Raw genomic sequence first — 18,058 nt, forward strand, 5'->3', positions numbered from 1 at the left:
CTTGCTTGTATATTAATGCTTTATTTTTTGTTTATTCTAACCTCCGCACCAGCTGTTACTCTCTAGATAATAATGTATTGTGGATGTGGCTGAAACGTTGGCTGAACCTTAGACTGACAAGATCAGGGTTTCCTTAATAGAGGCCTAAAAAGGTGAGACTATTTCTAAACCAACATCTGTCGCTGGATTTGTAGCCTAAACTGGGTTAGATGTAACGATAAATGGATGTTTTATCACATAGAAACCTGTAATGCTAGATGGCAGTGATTTCCAGTCCCGTCCTCAGGAACCCATAGACAGTTTAAGTCGAGCTGGGAGGGAGCAAAAATATGGCCTGTCTGTCAATGAGCTGGGAGGGAGCAAAAACGTGGACCGGCAGTGGGTCCTTGAGGATCGGATTGGGAAACACTGGGTTAGAAGATGAATGAACACAATGCAAAATGTATGAAATGCTGCTGTCAATCACTTCAGCAAGACTGAATCTTATATTGTTGCATCTTTTATGGAAATCACGTTGGATGCATTGCATGCATGCATTGTTTTACATTTGCTTTGATATTCAACGCATGCAACATGAGGGAGACTAACACGGGGACCACCACACAAGCACTTTGAAATGTTCTGCACACCAGCCATTTCCCAGGGCAGAACGCAACTGGACCAGACTGACAGGGGCAGGATATAGCTACTGCTAATCGAATTGTTTATTTTGCTGGCTTAATCCACTGACGTATTTTCTTAAAATTACAAAAAGAAAACAAGATGTCTTCAGTCATATTGCATGATGCTAATCCCCCGAATGTAGAGTGGCTGTGACAGGGAAGAGGGGAAAGAAACAGAGGAATCATTAGGCTTGTTTCTCTTCAGGGATTCTTGGGGGGTGTTTTGAGGGGGATCAAGTGGGGGGTGGTAAAAATAAGCAAAACCGTACAATTGACACTTAGGGATTGCCTTGGAGCTGCAAACTGCATATCTCTTCTCTTTTTCTTGAAAATGTGCCCACATCTGTTTTTTTCCTTTCACTGAGTCAGCTGCTAACAGTCGTCCATTCTCTCAAAGTTCACATGTCGCTGTTCCTGGTACCGTGACAAGGCAATATCTCTGCCACCGTATCCCTTTAGACATGCAAGGGATTTTTGCCCAGACAAGGATCCAACCCATAATATGACACCAGCAACCTGCAGAGCAGGAGGTTTTTCCTCAGACAGACTAAGGACACAAGTTGCCAAGCAACACATCATGATGTCACCTTCTCAACACATCCACTTTCAGCTTAATCAGTTACATCCACAGCATTTAGCAGACACTCGTATCCAGAGCAATCCCCATTTTTCTAAATTCCAGGAGCAAGTTGGGGTTAGGAAACCCAGTGATGATAGTGCCAGAGGTGGGACTCAAACCCATGATGTTTTGGTCAAGAGGCAAGCATCCTAACCACTAGACCACCAGACGCATGTGGTCCTATGATATGGTGCCTCCTAGGGGCCGAGCTGAGACATAACCCTCTGCCAGCATTCTTTAGAGACTAAAAAAGCTCTGATTTCAGTAAGTAGTGATAAAATGGTAGAAATATAACAGCACAATCTAAATGAACTGTATACTTTAAAGTTTGCAATTCTAAATGCTTTTTAAAATTTTGCCAAATATGACAAAGCTATACATTTCACTTGTCCAGTTTTATGGACAAGCATAAATTATCTTGCTGATATAATCACATTAATCAACATGACATCACTAAAAGCTCTCTGTCAAGTATATGCAGTTGGCAACTTATGCACTGGAACTGGAATAAAAGCATTTTATTGTTTTTTTTTTGATGATGTAGGATGACTTGGATTATGGAAAGTTTCATGTATTGTATAAATTTAGGCCTACTCTGTAATGCTTGAGTTATATAGTTGATGAGAATAGGACACATTGCATGTAACTTGTAATGAGTCAGCAGTTTTTCTAAAAAGTAAAAGGAGAGTTTCAAACTCACTCCCATCTCTGCCTGCCCTTTCGTATATTAAGGTACAGAGAAAGAGAAAAGGCAACCTTAATGGTAACATGTTACTTGAGGGGGTCACAAATACTTAGTAGTAACTCAGTTACTACTGCAGTACAAATCATGAACAAATATAGTAGATCCTTCAGATAAAAGATGCATCACAATTCATGAATGATGAACAAACATGAGAAGTATTTAACCTTATTATTTATTCATGACTTGTTCCTTCAGTAGTTTCTTCAATAGTTCACAAAGGTTTACAGCATTAACAGATGTAGTAACAAGTATAGTAACTGCTTGGGATGAAAGATGCATCATGATCCATTAATGATGAGCGAACATGAGATCAGTATGTAACTAAGACTTAGTTTGTGGTTAATTAATGCATAAGTAATAGCATAATGCTGTATTATTTGCGCCCCCACGAGTAAAGTGTTACCACCTTAATAGTTGGAATTCGAAGTGATGTGGGAGCGTAATGAGGCAGCCATCTTGTCGGGTGGTGCAGTGCCCTGACCATCGGTGAAGAAAGACTGGAAACCCAGCAGCTGCTGGCCAAGGCTTTGACTTCTAACCTACATACACGCTCTTCCATCACCCCCCTGGTCGTCGTTAAAATGGCCTCTTCCAGGAGGCTGTTTTACTTAGAGAAACAAAAGCCTCTGAAAGGTTTCTTGTTTACTGTGGAGACGTCCCTGTCCCCCCCAAAACGCCGAGTCCAGGCTACTGTAACGCTCTCTGGAACTAACTGGGGGGGGCCCACGGAGGCTGCGGAGCGTGGAGAAATGAAATCCCTGCGATTGCTCAACGCTGCTCCCTTTTCACCCACAGATTTAACCACTTTGATATCATAAACATGCTTCATCGGGGCCACCTGGTGTGCACTCCCGGGAAGCTGCTGGGCTGGTTTCCAGGCTCGGATCACGGTCGCACCTTTGTCTCACTCTCATCTGAGCCACCTTTGAGCTCCCTTCAAGGGACTGGAGCTCCCCTCTGTGCACTCAGCTCTCCTCTGTGTGGATCCGAGAATGCAACTGAAGCAAAAGATGTTTTTCCCCAAAATATATGGAGATGACGTTATTTAGTATCCAGTTAAACAATCATTATTCCAGATTTCTGAGACTACTGTTGCTCTGTCCGCAAATGATCACAGATGTATAGTCTGGGGCTTATGCTCCTGCACTATCCGGTGCGTGATGTCATCACGAGGCGCCAAGTTCGTACGACAAGGAATTCGGTGTGCATATGTCTGTGAGCAATACAAGTGGAGTCGTCCCAAAGTTTTCAGTGCTTCACACCCTCAGCCTCCTTTGCTAGTCTCTGATCCAAGAGTTATATTATGCATATTATGTAACTGTGTGAGTTGGTTGATTTGACGAAGCCTGTTCCACTGGTGGACCATGTGTCACTCCGTTTGCTGCCTAGTGTGCAGGAGGTAAAAAGGTCACGTCTGCCACTGCATGGAAGATCTGACGGCCTGTTAGGCCTGGTGGGACGTGTGATGGTCCACGACCCCAGGTCCATCGCTGGGTGGTCAGGTTTGTTATCCCAGTCCAGGGTGCCGGGGGGATGGGGTGGGGTGGGGTGGTTTATATCCAAGGAGCCTTAAAAGCTCCCAGCATGTTATCTGCCGGTCTCCTCCAGCCTTTTCAGGATGGACTAAACACCAGTATCTGTCTAAAAAGCTCAATTACAGCTGAGGTCCAAGTCTAGGTTTTAATTAGATGAAGGCTATAAATTATAATGATATTTGCATTTATGAATTTGTGAATGTGAGTATGATTAATTGATGCAAAAATGTATTATTATTATTATTATTTTTTTTTAATTATGTTTATTTTTTTTAATGTATTATTTTATACACATTTTTAGCAATCAATGTTTTGGCTTCTAACTTGATATTATCTGTAATTTTTCTTACCAAGTGAAGCATTCTTTTGCACACTGAATAGGTAGCTGACTAGGATTTGTGGATTGATTGCAATGCTGTGGTTTGTGAATATCCTGATATGGTCGTCATGTATTTCCACTTGGCCTCAAATTTATTATACACCATCATACGCTGTGCACATAGAAAATTCACATACAATATACTCCATTGTGATGAAATTTGTGGAAAACCCTTGTAAGATCATCCTTGTTTGGTGGTCAGGTCACTGAGTTCCGTTGCTTTTTTTTTTTTTATCAAAGTGTGATTCACTGAAAATATTTCCACATAAGAAGAATTGTGTCAATAATGAGACAATCAAATAGTTACAGTTTCTCGTCAGTAACAGACTCTGTATGATCAGCCTGTAGTCACACTAAAGTGAAAAAGCCCTGGTATGAGACACCTGTCACCTGTTACATATCTGAGTGACACTTGAATTTCCCCGGTGTCCTGTCTGGGAATGTTTTTTCTTTGTCTCTCGCCGTTGCGGGACAAAGGAACCATCTGCAAACAGCAGAGCTGTCTGCAGCTGCCACCCATAGTCAAAACAAGTCAATCTATCCCAAAAGTACAGACTAAATGAGATAAGTGACCCATCTGAGGAAAAAACGGCTGAAGACAAGACAGATGTGGCCACAGAATTCATGTAATACAAAACCATCCTCAGTCCTTGTCGTATTTGCTTCAAAAATGAAAAAGCAATATTGACTCGCTTCTAATATTTAGGTTGAGTCTGCAGACTTGGCTGGCATATGTGGCTGGTGGAATTCTGGGAAATATCCTTCTTTCTTCGGTTTGGTAACATCAAGAAGTCAGTTGCATCTAATTAAAGCATCCTGACAACAGTCTTGGTGGCCTGACCAGCCCCCACCGCCCAAGCCTAGTCGTGGCTCCTGAGCCCCCCTCGGACTCCCCCTCCGGCTGGGGGTGGGGGGCGACCTCCTGCTGGTGCTTCTGGGGCCTGGAGTCCCACTGGGCCTGGAAGCTTATGCCCACTGCCACATGATGATTGTTTACCAGAGGGCCCTACTTGGCTGCAGCTGCTCTGTGAAGCAAAAGTCGAAATAACACAAACAGCTAGCCACAGACACACAGAAACAGGCCTGCTGACACCAAAGACATGCAGGCCTGCTGACACCAAAGACATGCAGGCCTGCCTTCTAAGGTGCTCCTTAGAATATATCATACAATATCTCAACCCAGGACTTATGTGTAGGATTTATGTAAACCAAGTTTAATGGCAAAAGTTTTGTATTTTGTCTGGTTACTTATGGTGAAGGTTAAGGCTGGGTAGGGGTTAAGGTTGTCATTGTTGGGATTAGGGTTTGTCCCATAGAAACGAATGGACGGTGACCTCAAAGATATGAGTGCAGGTCTATGTGTGTGTGTGTTTGTGTACTTTAGTATGTTATCATTCAGCCATATTGTTCGCCGGCTTGAAAAAGCCAAGGAAGGTCAGTCTGGTGCGCCTGAAACAGGCCCCATACTGTCTGTCCAGGGCTATTTTAAATCTTTTCCAATTGTGGAAAAAATTTGGTCAGGCTTCCCTTCTGGTATAAGTCCCAGGGCTCTTAGGCTGCCTTAAGTCATCCTACACGTCTTATCAGGTCCAGCACGAGCACTACAGCCTGGGTTTTAATGTCAGCCAAATGCATGTGATGGATAATCGGCAGGCCGATGGGCCGGACAGCGGCGCCCGCTGAGGCCCCAACGATAGCAAAGGGGTTGCCAACAGCTTTGTGGAACAAGCTAATCTGGACCTGTGGACAGACAGGGCGTTCATCTGTGACTGAGGACTCTATGTGGGAGCTGGTAGCAGGTGTTTTATGGGCTGCTGTGTCATTTACTGACAGCTGTGATCTAAGCGTGAATGCCTTCTCTCCATGTTGTGTTGGTTTCTTAAGGACCTTGAAAAGTAGGCCGTCTTTATGCACGACTACCCCATCGGTAAAAAGGTTTATTTTTAATGATAGGTTTCTGTAAGGAGGGGCGGCATGGTCACTCAGAAGGTAAGCCTGCAGCATCACACCTGCTCTGCGTGTGGAGTCTGCATGCTCTCCCGGCGGCATGGTCACTCAGAAGGTAGGCCTGCAGCGTCACACCTGCTCTGAAATAAAAAAAAAAAACTAAAAGATCTGTATTCTGTTTGGTTACTTATGGGTAAGGTTAGGGCTGGGTAGGGGTTAAGGTTGTCATTGTTGGGATTAGAATTTTGCTCAGAGAAGTTAATGGACGGTCCTCACAAAGATATGAGTACAGGTCTGTGTGTGTGTGCGTGTGTGTGTGCGCGCGCATTGTGATGGTCTGGCACCCCATCCAGGGTGTATCCCAACCTTGTGCCCTGCGCTGCCTGTGATCGGCTCCAGGTCCACCATGTCCCATATCAGAATAAACAGAAGACGGATGTATTTACATTAACATTTATTTAGATTTATTTATTTAGCAGATACTTTTACATGGACTGGTGGGGTCAGGCAGTCCATGGAGCAGCTGGAGGTTAAGGTCCTCGCTCAGGGGGCCCGGTGGTGACATCACTCTGCCGGCCACAGGATGGATGTAATTCAAGAAGCAGTGACTGTATAATAACAATAATGAAAAAGGAATCGCTTTTTCTGTTCTGATGAATATTGAAATTCCCCCCACAGGGATTAATAAAGTTTAATCTTATGTTATCATATCTTATCTAATCTTACGTTGCTGGGTGTTACTGTCCTGCAACAGTCACAACATTTAGCAGTATTACGATGTCTTGAGTACATTTTAAACCGAGCATGACCTGTTGAGCAGGCAGCGACACTGTCAAGTAAAGTTTATCAAGGACTTAAGAAGTAAATCTCTCAAACTCCACTAGCAAGTGAATTAGCAAAGGCTGCAGTCAAAGCTTCAGCTACAAGCAGGGTAGATAATATTTGTTTGTTTTTCTCTTCTATTTATTTTTTTTTTAAAGAGAGTATGTGAAAGATCCCAGCTTTCAAAGGCTGTCCCTTTCCATTAAAGGCAATGGGGGGGGGGGGAGGGGGGGCACACTGTGGGTGTCCGTATTTCTGTTTTGTAAAGATCCTGTTGACCCACAAGTCACAAACGCCTTTTGGCTAATGAAGAAATTCGCCCATCACACCCATTGTGTGGCACCTGCCCCATTTGGCCAGCCTGTCACCCGGCAGGGTAATTAACGGCCCTAATGACGTCGTGTTTGACTTTTTACGCCGACCGGGAGGGCGGGGGGGGGGGGGTTGGAAATGCAAACTCATTACATCACACGGTGCAGACTGAAACCAGACACCCACCTGGCTGCCAACACCTTCCACAGAGGCCCAGTGCTTGTTCCATTAACCCCCCACCCATTTTTTCCCCCAAAGACCACTAGACAGTTAACAATATCATGGCAGGTGTGTCCACATTGTTCTGTGAGGTCAGCAAATGAGGGGAAAAACATTCATACCATCACCATTCACATCAGCCTCGCTAGCGCCACCTAGGCAGTAGCAAAGCACTGCCTGTCTCTTTATTTTACAGATTATATACAGTATTCACCCCCCCCACCCCTCCACCGCCTGCCCACAGTCATATATACTGGTTTCATCAACCCCTTTATATTTTTCCAGGTGCTTTACATCATGCTGGGAGGGAGTAAGGGAATCGCCAACGGGAGCCAAACATATGGCATTGATATCGCTAACTGCCGTACAGTACGGAACAGAGGACAGACGAAACGCGTCGCAGGGTGACTGAGGTCACGCCGCGTGTAACGTTTTCTGTGTTTCGCGCTCGACTCTTTGCGTCGCGTTGCGAGGTTGTCAGAAAACTTGCGAAAGTCGAATCGTTCTCTTACATTTCTTACTCTCGCAGGGCTGCCGAATGTTGGTGAGCCTGTAGCTACCACAATAAGATAATAAGAAATAAAATGATCAGCCTGCGTGATTCATTTGCCCGACTCATGCACGTTGACATTACAGTCGGCCATACGCATCCGTGGATTTAACCAACCGAGGCTCGAAAATATTTGGAAAAAATAATAAATAAAGTTCTAAAAAGCAAATCTTTAATTTGCCATGCACTGAGCCCTACTACGCAGGATCCACGTGAATGAAGCGTTAGGTATAAACATACCCTGCTGTCAATATAGCCTAAGTAATACAGTACAACAACTATCTGCATTAAGTTGAATTAGGTATTGTAAGCAATCTAGTGGGGGCGGTGCAGTGGTGCAGTGGCTAGCACTGTCAGTCTTGTTAGTGCAGTTGAGACAATAGCAAAACACTGCTTGGCTCTTTATTTTTGCTGATTGTACCACCATCTCTGGGACCCGTGTTCAAGTCTCTGCCATGATTCCTTGTGTGTGGAGTTTGCATGCTCTCCCCGTGTCATGGGGATCATGGGGTTTCCTCCAGGTTACCCCCCACAATCCTAAAACATGCTGACGCTGATTGGAGATACCAAATTACCAAGTGGTGTGCATGTGTGAGTGACTGGCATGTGTGTGCCCTGTGATGGGTTGGCGCCCCATCCTGGGTTGTTCCCTGCCTTGTGCCCTGCGATGGGTTGGTGCCCCATCCTGGGTTATTCCCTGCCTTGTGCCCTGCGATGGGTTGGTGCCCCATCCTGGGTTATTCCCTGCCATGCACCCGTAGTATCTGGTCAGCACCATGGCACATTCTGAAGGACAAAGTGATCCAAATCTAAATTTTACCAGACATTTACATTTTAAAATGTAGCCGACATTATTATTATTTTTTTTTTTACCAGGGACTTGGCACAGAGACTTGGTTAAGAACATGATTGTTTGTGTGCAAACAGGCTGACAATCCTGATAATGACCATTCCATTGACCTAAATTTTGCACATTTGAAGAATAAAACAAGCAAAATTAAAACAAAAAAACCCTCAAATATCCCAATTTTTTTTTTAAAAAGCATAAATCGAAAGCTGCTACGGAAATAGAATCTGTGCGTTAGTAGATATGTAGCACATGATCATTCATTCTTCTAGAGCTACTAACTCCCGAATCCCTGAATAGGATAAGCAATTACAGAAAATGGATAGATGGATGGATGTCATGGAAAGCCATGTTGAAGTACATGCATCTCAGTCTCGCAGGATGAAACATGACAAGAATTATTCACATTTTTTTCAAACGATGTGAACAGACCCTATTCAAATTTGCATAGAACTTTAATGGAACGTCAGTATCTCTGCAACACTGGCTAAGATGCTGACGGATCTTCAAAGATATTCATCACTGCTTTCATTTGGCAATTGAAGGAAAACAAGAACCCAATGACAGACACACCCTATATTTTCAGGGAGCAAACGTTGCTCATTAACATGTGGTGCCAAGCCTTTCTGTTCTGATGTGGTGTTGCTGTTGGCTCTGGGCTTTATCTCTGGTTTTAGTGATGCTACCAGTGTAAGTCCAAAAAAAATGTCATCTTTTACAATAAGCAGCTGAAAAGTTCACACTTATATAGATTCCCTCTCTTTCAGCAACCAAACTTAATTTTTCACATTGAAAAACATAATTTCCATGTTATTTTGCTTGCCATTACTTCTGTGTACAATCTAATGCATTGTCTTCCTGGAGGACGTACTTTGAATTATAAAACTTGGAATGTTTTCCTCATGAGAAAGTGTATTTACTGGCTGGAAGGCGTTTCCCGTATTCATTTAAAATAGTCCGGAATTTGGCCGTAACCACTTTAATAAATGCAAAAAGGCGAAACCGTTAAATGGTGACGAAGAGGTGATTCCACAGGAAATGGTCGATCTGATGACTGGTTCACTCACAAATTTGCATGTAAAAATCACAAAATGATTCATCATAATTATACTTGGTTACTATTGCACTTAATAAGGCATTGCGCTAACTAACATCAAGTGATTATTATGGAACAGTATGGAAAATGTAATAATATAATAACTGGAAAGTTTCAGTGGAGTTAAAAAAAAAAAAAAAAACGTCTAAGCATGAAGTTCAGGCAGGAACCTGCAGATCTGTTTTTGTAAATACCGGCTCTGTTTTTCATTGGTTTTTATTAAATCCTCAATCTAAACTTATTCCAAAATAACTTTGACAGTTAAAGTTATCCTGCCTTTAGAATTTTCTCAGCCATGGCCCAGAAAAACTAATGCAATACATATAAAACTAATTGATTTTTAAGAATCACCTTGAAATTTTTCTGTGGGAACCAGCAGAAAGTTGTCAGAGTTATCTGTTTAGGTTTGGCTCATTTATACACCAATTGTCCTGAGCAGTCAGTTCTGTGATTACTCACGGTAAAATTACACGTAATTTCTGATGCCATGGTTAATTACTGCTTTACTTGTCTGCCTCTGGTCTTTTCTCAATAAGTAAAGGTCAATGTTTCATCATATATTTTCACATCTGCTTGAATCCTCAGGATGTCTAGCCCTGTACTTTCCTTCAGGAAATGTACACTTGGGTGTTCAGTTTTATATAAATGCAAGGATGATGTAAGATAATTTAACTGGGGGCATTTTGGAAACATAGCTTATTTGAGAGGGAATATTTTCATTGGTGTCACCAGATTGTTTTAAAATGTGTTTCAGAATCGTGCAATTATCCTCTGATTTTTTTTCTCCATGATTATATTCACATAAAGACTTATTCTTGGAGTTACACATCAAAGAACAAAAAATATTATATTTTCATTCAAAATTCAATTCGTACAGGCAAAATGCTTTGAAAATGCCCTTGTCGTTAGCGTTAATTATGGGTGAATGTCAGCACCGGTGATCAGGCAAGAAATGAAGACGCCAACCGCAAAAGATTTATTTCACAATAAAAAAAAAAATGTAGACATAGTGGCTCAGTTTGTTCGATAACTTTTGTGAGAAGAAAACTATGTTTTGTCTGGTTTATGAAACATAATGTTCTGTTGCAGAGGTTGGAATTCGGTAGCTTGGGATCTTGGTTTGAAGCTCTTTAATTTGGCGAGCGTTTCCCCACATCTTCCCTGTGTGTCTTGGCCTTCGAAGTCGGCGCAAAAGGGACCTCGATACTTCATCACTATGTACTTGACGGCCTCTGTCCGTCTCGTTCAAGCAACACTGTAAACGCTGTGTTGGCTCAGAGACAGAGAGGGCTTAAGATGATTTTTAAATACTGATATCAGATTTCTATAGCCAAATAAAAATAAAAGATGCTTGTCTTTTCTGTGTCTTAAATACAAAAGTAGTAATTAACGCTGGACACATCAGCTGCTCTTGTAAACACGGGCTGCTGGGTAGCTGTTATCAGTACAGGCAGGAGTGGCCCTAAGCACAGGCCTCGCTGTGAACAGTAGTAAACTCTAATGCGCCCAGAGGGACGTGCGGTTACAGACAGGGACTGTCACATTAATCAAACCGTCCCTAAAGTCTTGTGTTTCTCTGTCTCATGTACAAGGACGTAGGAAAGATTTTGTAGGGGGCACAGCTTAATAATCCATAAGTAGAGGTCTTTTTTTTTTGGGGGGGGGGGGGGGGGAATGAAGCCCCCTGCGCCCACACTTACATGCCTTGTTTTGTCTCCATTACCTCACAAACTGTTTTTCATGGCTGCAGCCCCCTGACATTTTTGCTGGTTTTTAGACTAATAATTTAGCATCCAGTATTGATTGAAGAGTCATGTTTCAGGAAAGGTGGGGCAGCCTGATGAAACAGAGACTTTAAGTCTCCTTGGAAATTCCAAAACTCCATTAGGATGATATACGGCTTACATGTATGATTATTTTACACAAATACTCCATTACAAGCTTACTTTTAATATGAACAGGGTTGTTTGTGTCCTTAAACCCAATAACTGATCTAAAAGCACAATCCTATCCCAATAAACTAATTTTCTCTTCTGGTCACCTAAGCGTTAGTCATCCACAATGAGATATATGTTGAAAGGATTTATTTGTGAGTAGTACTGTAGCTGTAGTTTCTAAAGGGTACTCAGTGATTACTCATTGGATATTCTGCAGTATTCATACATAATCAGTGAAAATCAGTCGCCCACTGGGAATGAAAACAGTGTGTCATTAAGCATGTTTAGATTTTTAGATTTTGGGTTGTTTTATGTCTGATTCTTACTCAAATTAGCGTAATTACTGAATCACTTATTTAAAAATGTTCCCAGCTTCCACAAAGAAACTCAGCTGAGCCGCAGTGAACTGAGCCTGTACCTATAAGCATATAAGAATGTTTTTTTGTGGATAATGATGAGTGACTTTGTGGCTTCGCACTTCCAGGGCTGTGGGTTTGGTTCTTGCTCGTGTTTGTGCGTCTCCCAGTGTCTACATCGATTTCCGTCAGGTATTCCTCTGATAAACATGCCAGGCAGATTGGCGTCTCTGAGATGTCCATGAATTGCTGAATGAATGTATGCCCTGACATTGACTGGCAACCCTTCCGGAATGCCCACTGCCTTCTGCTTCTTGGGATAGTGTATAGGAAATGGTTGGATTGTTTAATAATTTTGCTTCAGTTTATCTATCCATGTTATCTGAACATGGTTTGGTGTAAGTACCATGCTTCCATCTCACTTGCGAAGGAATATTCCCATTGTCCTGGCAGTTTCTGGCTATGTATCTTGTCTGTCGGCACGTTCTTGAAGCAGCACTAATACAGCAGTGGGCCCTTCCGGATTTTACCCTCAGAACCATGCCCCCCCCCCCTGCCTAATAAGAAAACCCTTTAGAACCAGGAATTGGTTTTATCGCCCTGCACTCAGCAGAACCCCCACCCTAATGCAGCCATCTCCTCATGGATCCAACCAAGGTTCATGTGGTCTTCTAAGTGTCATCAGCAGCCTGTAAGACCTGCTTGTGAGGTGGCTGGGTTTTACGTCACAGTCCACAGAGGAGCCGGTTTACATGCCTGGTTCTGCATCCTTTGACTGAGTATGAAGGTGCCCTTGATGTTGTTATGGTCTCAGTATTAAGAAGGAAAGAGAACAACCAGAGCAAAATGAAGAACAAAATGAAGACCAGCTGTGATCTTGGAGCGACAGTTCCCAGCACAAGTCATAAACAATGCTCTATCAAATTAGATGTTGACATGGAAGTTTAATTATAGGAAAGGGAAAACGCGAGTTATGCACTCACTATGACAAATAATGCATCGCGATACTTTTAACCAATTCTCTCGTGCCTAGGAATGCGTATCCAAAGGAGACTCTCACGCCTGTGAGCTTGTCCTGTAATAAAGGCGTCAATATTTGACATGTTCCTAGGTATTTATGCAGGATGCGTGGGTCAGAGCAGCTGTATAATGGCTTATTAGCTAGGCGGACGTTCCTAATTAACAAAAGTATCACTAACCATGACTTAATGACCTGAACGACTTCACAAATTGTAGGCTGAGAGTGTTGGTGTAATCTGTTTAATTACAGTAGTGAAAAGCTTCGATTGGGTAGTTCAGTTGGTTTATTCTTTGGTTGGATTTAGCTCATGTTGAATATGAGAAATTGCATTTCCTCATCAAAGTCTGCAGAACTGTCGTTTTGTGTGGTCCAGGACAGGCATGTGTGCATGTATGTATATTTGTGCTCTGAGGAGAAAGGGGCCCCCAGAGAACACACACAAGCAGGAAGGGCAAGCTACCATGCTGTTGTGAGTGTTGGTGACTGGATCGGGGGGGGAGGGGGGCTAATAGGGCCGGCTACCACACACATTGATGGTGGCCCCAGTGACCCGTCGCCACCGTCACACTGGGATCCGCAGCGAATCGGGATGAACATGAACCTGGGGAGATGGAGGACAATGGCCAGGCTGAAGATTAGGATACAATTTAAACATTACATGAAGCATTTCAGAAGCAGCTGCAAGATGAATGAATGTAAGTGGGAGAGAGCTGCTAAATTTGAACAGGGGCCGTGACATTATGTCGGACTTTGTGATAGGGTAAGTGTTTCAAATAATTTTCTCTTCTGCCAATCAAAATTGTCAGCTGTCATTTTTGACAAACAGAAACTGGTATTGGGATGAGTCCCTTTGCTAGACAGTCCACATTTTAGGGAGTTGGAAAGGAGCAAAATTATCCTGTTTGAAACCTAAACAGCATCGATTCAATTTTCAAAACCATTTAAAGTGGAGTTCATTAGCTGAGGCGTGTGTAACAAGGGCTCTGTCACCATGGAGACTGCCAGTCAAATGCTCCTGCCTCTTAATGTCTCACAACAGTAACAATAACAGTGAAAATAAACCTTTTATTTGCTTCATTGTTTTGATACCTTTGTCCAAGGTGACATGCAAATAGCAAATAATCATTAAGACCCTGCACTCTACAACAGGTCAACCGGGGGCTTGGAACTCCTGCTCTACTGGATACATAGTGTATAATATAGATGGACAGATGTAATAGACAAGGAATGATTAATGACATATCTTAAAATTTGTACTTTGTGGAACAGAATTCAATATTCACCCAATACTCTTTAGGAAAACCATTTAAATTGAGAAGTTTGAAAGTTTAAGTACCAATGAAACACCGATATCTAAATTTCTTAGACCACACTTTAAAAACTTTCCGTCTTGCGTATTTAAGAGTGCAATTAATACGATATATTTTTCCTTTGTGGGAAGACAGCTCTGTTGAATAGCACCTGCCAAATGGCATGTGTCATACTCAGATAAAATATATTTACACATTTAATTATACAATTTGAGAACTTGTGAAATATACAACGGTGTTATTTTAGATTTCCCTGATGATCCTGTTTAAACAACATTTGTTCCCAATTTGATTCCAGAGGCTATTAAACCCACCCCCATGAAAGGCCAAAGAGGGAATCGGCACTGCAGCGGGCTAGTCGCGAATGAGCCTTTAATTCAATATTTGTTTTCTCTAATTGCCCTCCGCTTGGTGAGTTTATTTAACATGGATACTCCCGTGGCAGCGAGGCTGCCCTCTCGGGCTCGCTGCCATCCGTCACGCTGTGGCTACTGCTTCCTACCTCGCCGTCCGCTTTCTTGTGTTTCCAGAAGCAGCAGGTAGCAGGGGTTAGCGCTGTGCCGTTAGCGCTGTGCCGTTAGCGCTGTGCCGTTAGCGCTGTGCCGTTAGCGCTGTGCCGTTAGCGCTGTTGCTAAAGGCTTCAATGTAACCGGTTCGCTTACACTAGGTACTTGGCCTGTATTACTCCAGTGAAACATCCATCTGTACCAGCTTGTAAAGTAAGTGTATTGCTTTGGATAAACCCAAGCGCATGTGGTAGCATTAAAGAGCGTTAGCTACTGGAGACTCTTACCGTTCTCACAGACTTGTTGACAGTATAAATCATTCTGTGACTCTAATAGAGCTCACCACTGCATTGATGAATGCAGACCTGGAGCATATATATGCCTATCTGTGAAAAAATATTGCGTACTATACAGAAACCGCAAACAGAAATGCTTGTTCAGAATTTAGGCCCAGTAAATATACAGGAACTCTTGATATTGTATCTCTGGTTTAAAACTAAAAACTAACAAAATGTTCATCCATCCATGCATGCTTGTCCTATGCAGGGTCACAGGGACCTGGAACATATCATGGAAACAACGGTCACAAGGCAGGGAATCATTCAGGACGGGGCACCAAGCTGTCACATCACTCACGCCTTCGGACAATTCGGCAACTGCAATTCACCTTAGCATGTGTTTGGACTGTGGGGGAAAAAAAAACCTTACTTACCCAGGCCTAATTCATTGAAATAAGTCATGTAAATTAACTTTAAAATTCACGTAATAGAAGTGAACATTTATATCTGAATCTGCTTTAAAATTGTTTTTTCTGTCTCCAAGGTAACCATTTTCTGTTTTGGGAACGTGGCAAATTGTTGTACTGAAGGCCGACATGCAAGAAAGTGTGAAGGTGAAAGAGGGATGAAAAGCAAACAATTGACTGGCACCTGTGCACTTCTAGTAGGAGGACCGAGGGACAAGTGGCGGCTGGTATCACATGTGATTAAACTCTGGGGCTTGTACCTAAGCTTGTACCATTAGGAACGGGGGTGGTTCACTTAAATCTGATTGTGGTGAAACACAATGTAATGCCCTCACTGTATCCACCCTGCCTCTGCTCCGTGGGATCCAACATTTTTCTGTAACTGCTCATCCTATTCAGGGTCACAGGGAACCTGGAGCAAATCCCGGAGGCTACAGATGCAAGGGAGACACTGACAAGCATAAGGTGCAAATCAGTGTCACGCTCAGATTTAACTCTGGCCGAGACCGATCATTTGTCAGCATTTGCCATGGTTTGATGCAAGTGCCCCTCCCTCTGTCCTGCTGTCAAAGTACTTTCCCTTAATTATTTTACTGTTAATTATGCCAAAGCTTTAACAAGTTAAGTATAAAAGATGGGAACAATGGGAAAGTCAAAAGCTACTCTTTAAGTTATGATATTTAACCTCCTGAGACCCCACCCATTCATTTATGTCCATTGCAGTAGACATTTTATTTGTGCATATATCTTTTCACTGATGTTAAGAAACGTATTTATTCCTGTTGTACACTAAAGAGGACATGCTGTGAAATTAAAAATTTAAATAAATTTGAAAAAATGTAAATTGTAATTACTAAATTATTTTCTCCAAAGACAAATAACCTAAAATTGAAGGACACTTTTCTTCCTTGGGTCTCAGGAGGATATACATACGAATCCATCCATCTTCTATATCTACTTATCCAGTACAGGGTTGTGATGATCCTGGATCTGATCCCAGAAGGAACGTGGCACAGGGTAGGGGAACACCCTGGACGGGGTGCCAGTATTGCAATACATGTGTATTACAAGACGTATACTCGCTTTTGTTGTCATGGTTGTTGTTGCCGTGTGTTACCATGTTCATGTACGGTACATTGGTTCTGAATAACCAAAATGAGTGTGGTCTTACTCCCTGGTGCAATGTCACACTCCGTTACAAAAGGACACGGCAAAACTCCAGACGGCAAACTTGCCATCACACTATCAGGAATTAGCCGTCAACAACTTCGTTATTCGTCTTGTTATTCTTGTAATGATTTAAAGTTGGAGACTGTCAGAAGAAGTTCAAATGTGCTTTACATTAATGATACATTAATGATAATGAAAAAAACTATTCTCATGTGTTTAGCTCTTTTGCTTTCTGGGACAAATCTATTTTTTCTCTTGTTAAATACATGTCTTTTTGTTTTGTCAAAAACCACAATCCCGCACAAAGGTTGTAAACATTTGATAGTGTGCTTTATACCCATTGTATTAAAAAAAAAAACATTTTCCAGTGTAATAACGGTTTATGGAAGGAAATCAAGGCCGGCTCTTCTCAAAGCCTTAAAGCCTCACACTTGACCCCATTAAGTCAGCCAGCAGGACACATTACCTTCTCCCAGGAGCAATGCATTCACTGCTTCTGACATATTATTATTTCCAGCTTTTATTTTCTTTCATTCAACTTTAAACATAGTTATCTCATGGAAGGCACGGATGTTTTGCAATGGTTGCTTCCGGCCGACTTTCAGTCTAATCTGTGTACGCTAAGGTAGATTTGCTCCTGTTCAATGCTAGGGCTTAATGCATTGTTTTCTAGAACATACTCTAAAGTAGGGGTGGTGAACCTGATACAGGGTTTTTGGGATGACCTCTCAATCAGCCAATTAAAAAGCAGTGGGTCCTCAGTACTGCTTTATTATTGGCTGATTGAGAGGTCATCCCAAAAACCTGCACCTACAGCGGCTCTCCGGGGATCAGGTTCACCACCCTCGCTCCAAAGGTACGTGCCTACATGGCACAACAGCATTTTATCGTATTTGGCTCACCCTGACATGCTGAGAATAGATTTGGATCGTCTTGGGGTGTGATTCAATTCTGCCGCAAATGCCACTGCGTTACCATAACGACGAGAGAACTCAAATGTGGGTAATAGTTTTCTGCTTCTCATGACGAATTTTCTGAAAAGGATGCATATGTTTTGACTGAGGCAGAAGCTAGCTGGACACCCGGGATCAACGATATAGCTGGAGGAATCACTGCGCTGACTGCCTGTGGCGAAGGCCGCAATGCACCCCGACACGCAAGAATAAAGATGGGCGCGACCCACTCCACAGGCTGTTAATCTACGCTGACGGGAAAAATGAATTAATGAAGCTGTTTAGCTGACCAATGACAAGTCAATCCATTTCAACTTCGGTACTAAT

The 18,058-nt window shown here is 42.6% G+C and overlaps 1 long non-coding RNA gene across 1 annotated transcript in view; it reads left to right on the forward strand.

The window, feature by feature from the left end:
* The first annotated feature begins 5,696 nt into the window (after window positions 1-5,696).
* Window positions 5,697-18,058, forward strand: part of LOC140592704 (uncharacterized) — a 48,013-nt gene continuing 35,651 nt past the window's right edge. Inside the window, exons 1-3 of the long non-coding RNA XR_011993132.1 lie at window positions 5,697-6,002; window positions 15,686-16,073; window positions 16,528-16,625. This is a non-coding gene — a long non-coding RNA (uncharacterized lncRNA). The remainder of the gene's footprint in view (window positions 6,003-15,685; window positions 16,074-16,527; window positions 16,626-18,058) is intronic.

This window comes from Paramormyrops kingsleyae, chromosome 9 (assembly GCF_048594095.1).
Source record: "Paramormyrops kingsleyae isolate MSU_618 chromosome 9, PKINGS_0.4, whole genome shotgun sequence".
NCBI classification, from domain to species: Eukaryota; Metazoa; Chordata; class Actinopteri; order Osteoglossiformes; family Mormyridae; genus Paramormyrops; species Paramormyrops kingsleyae.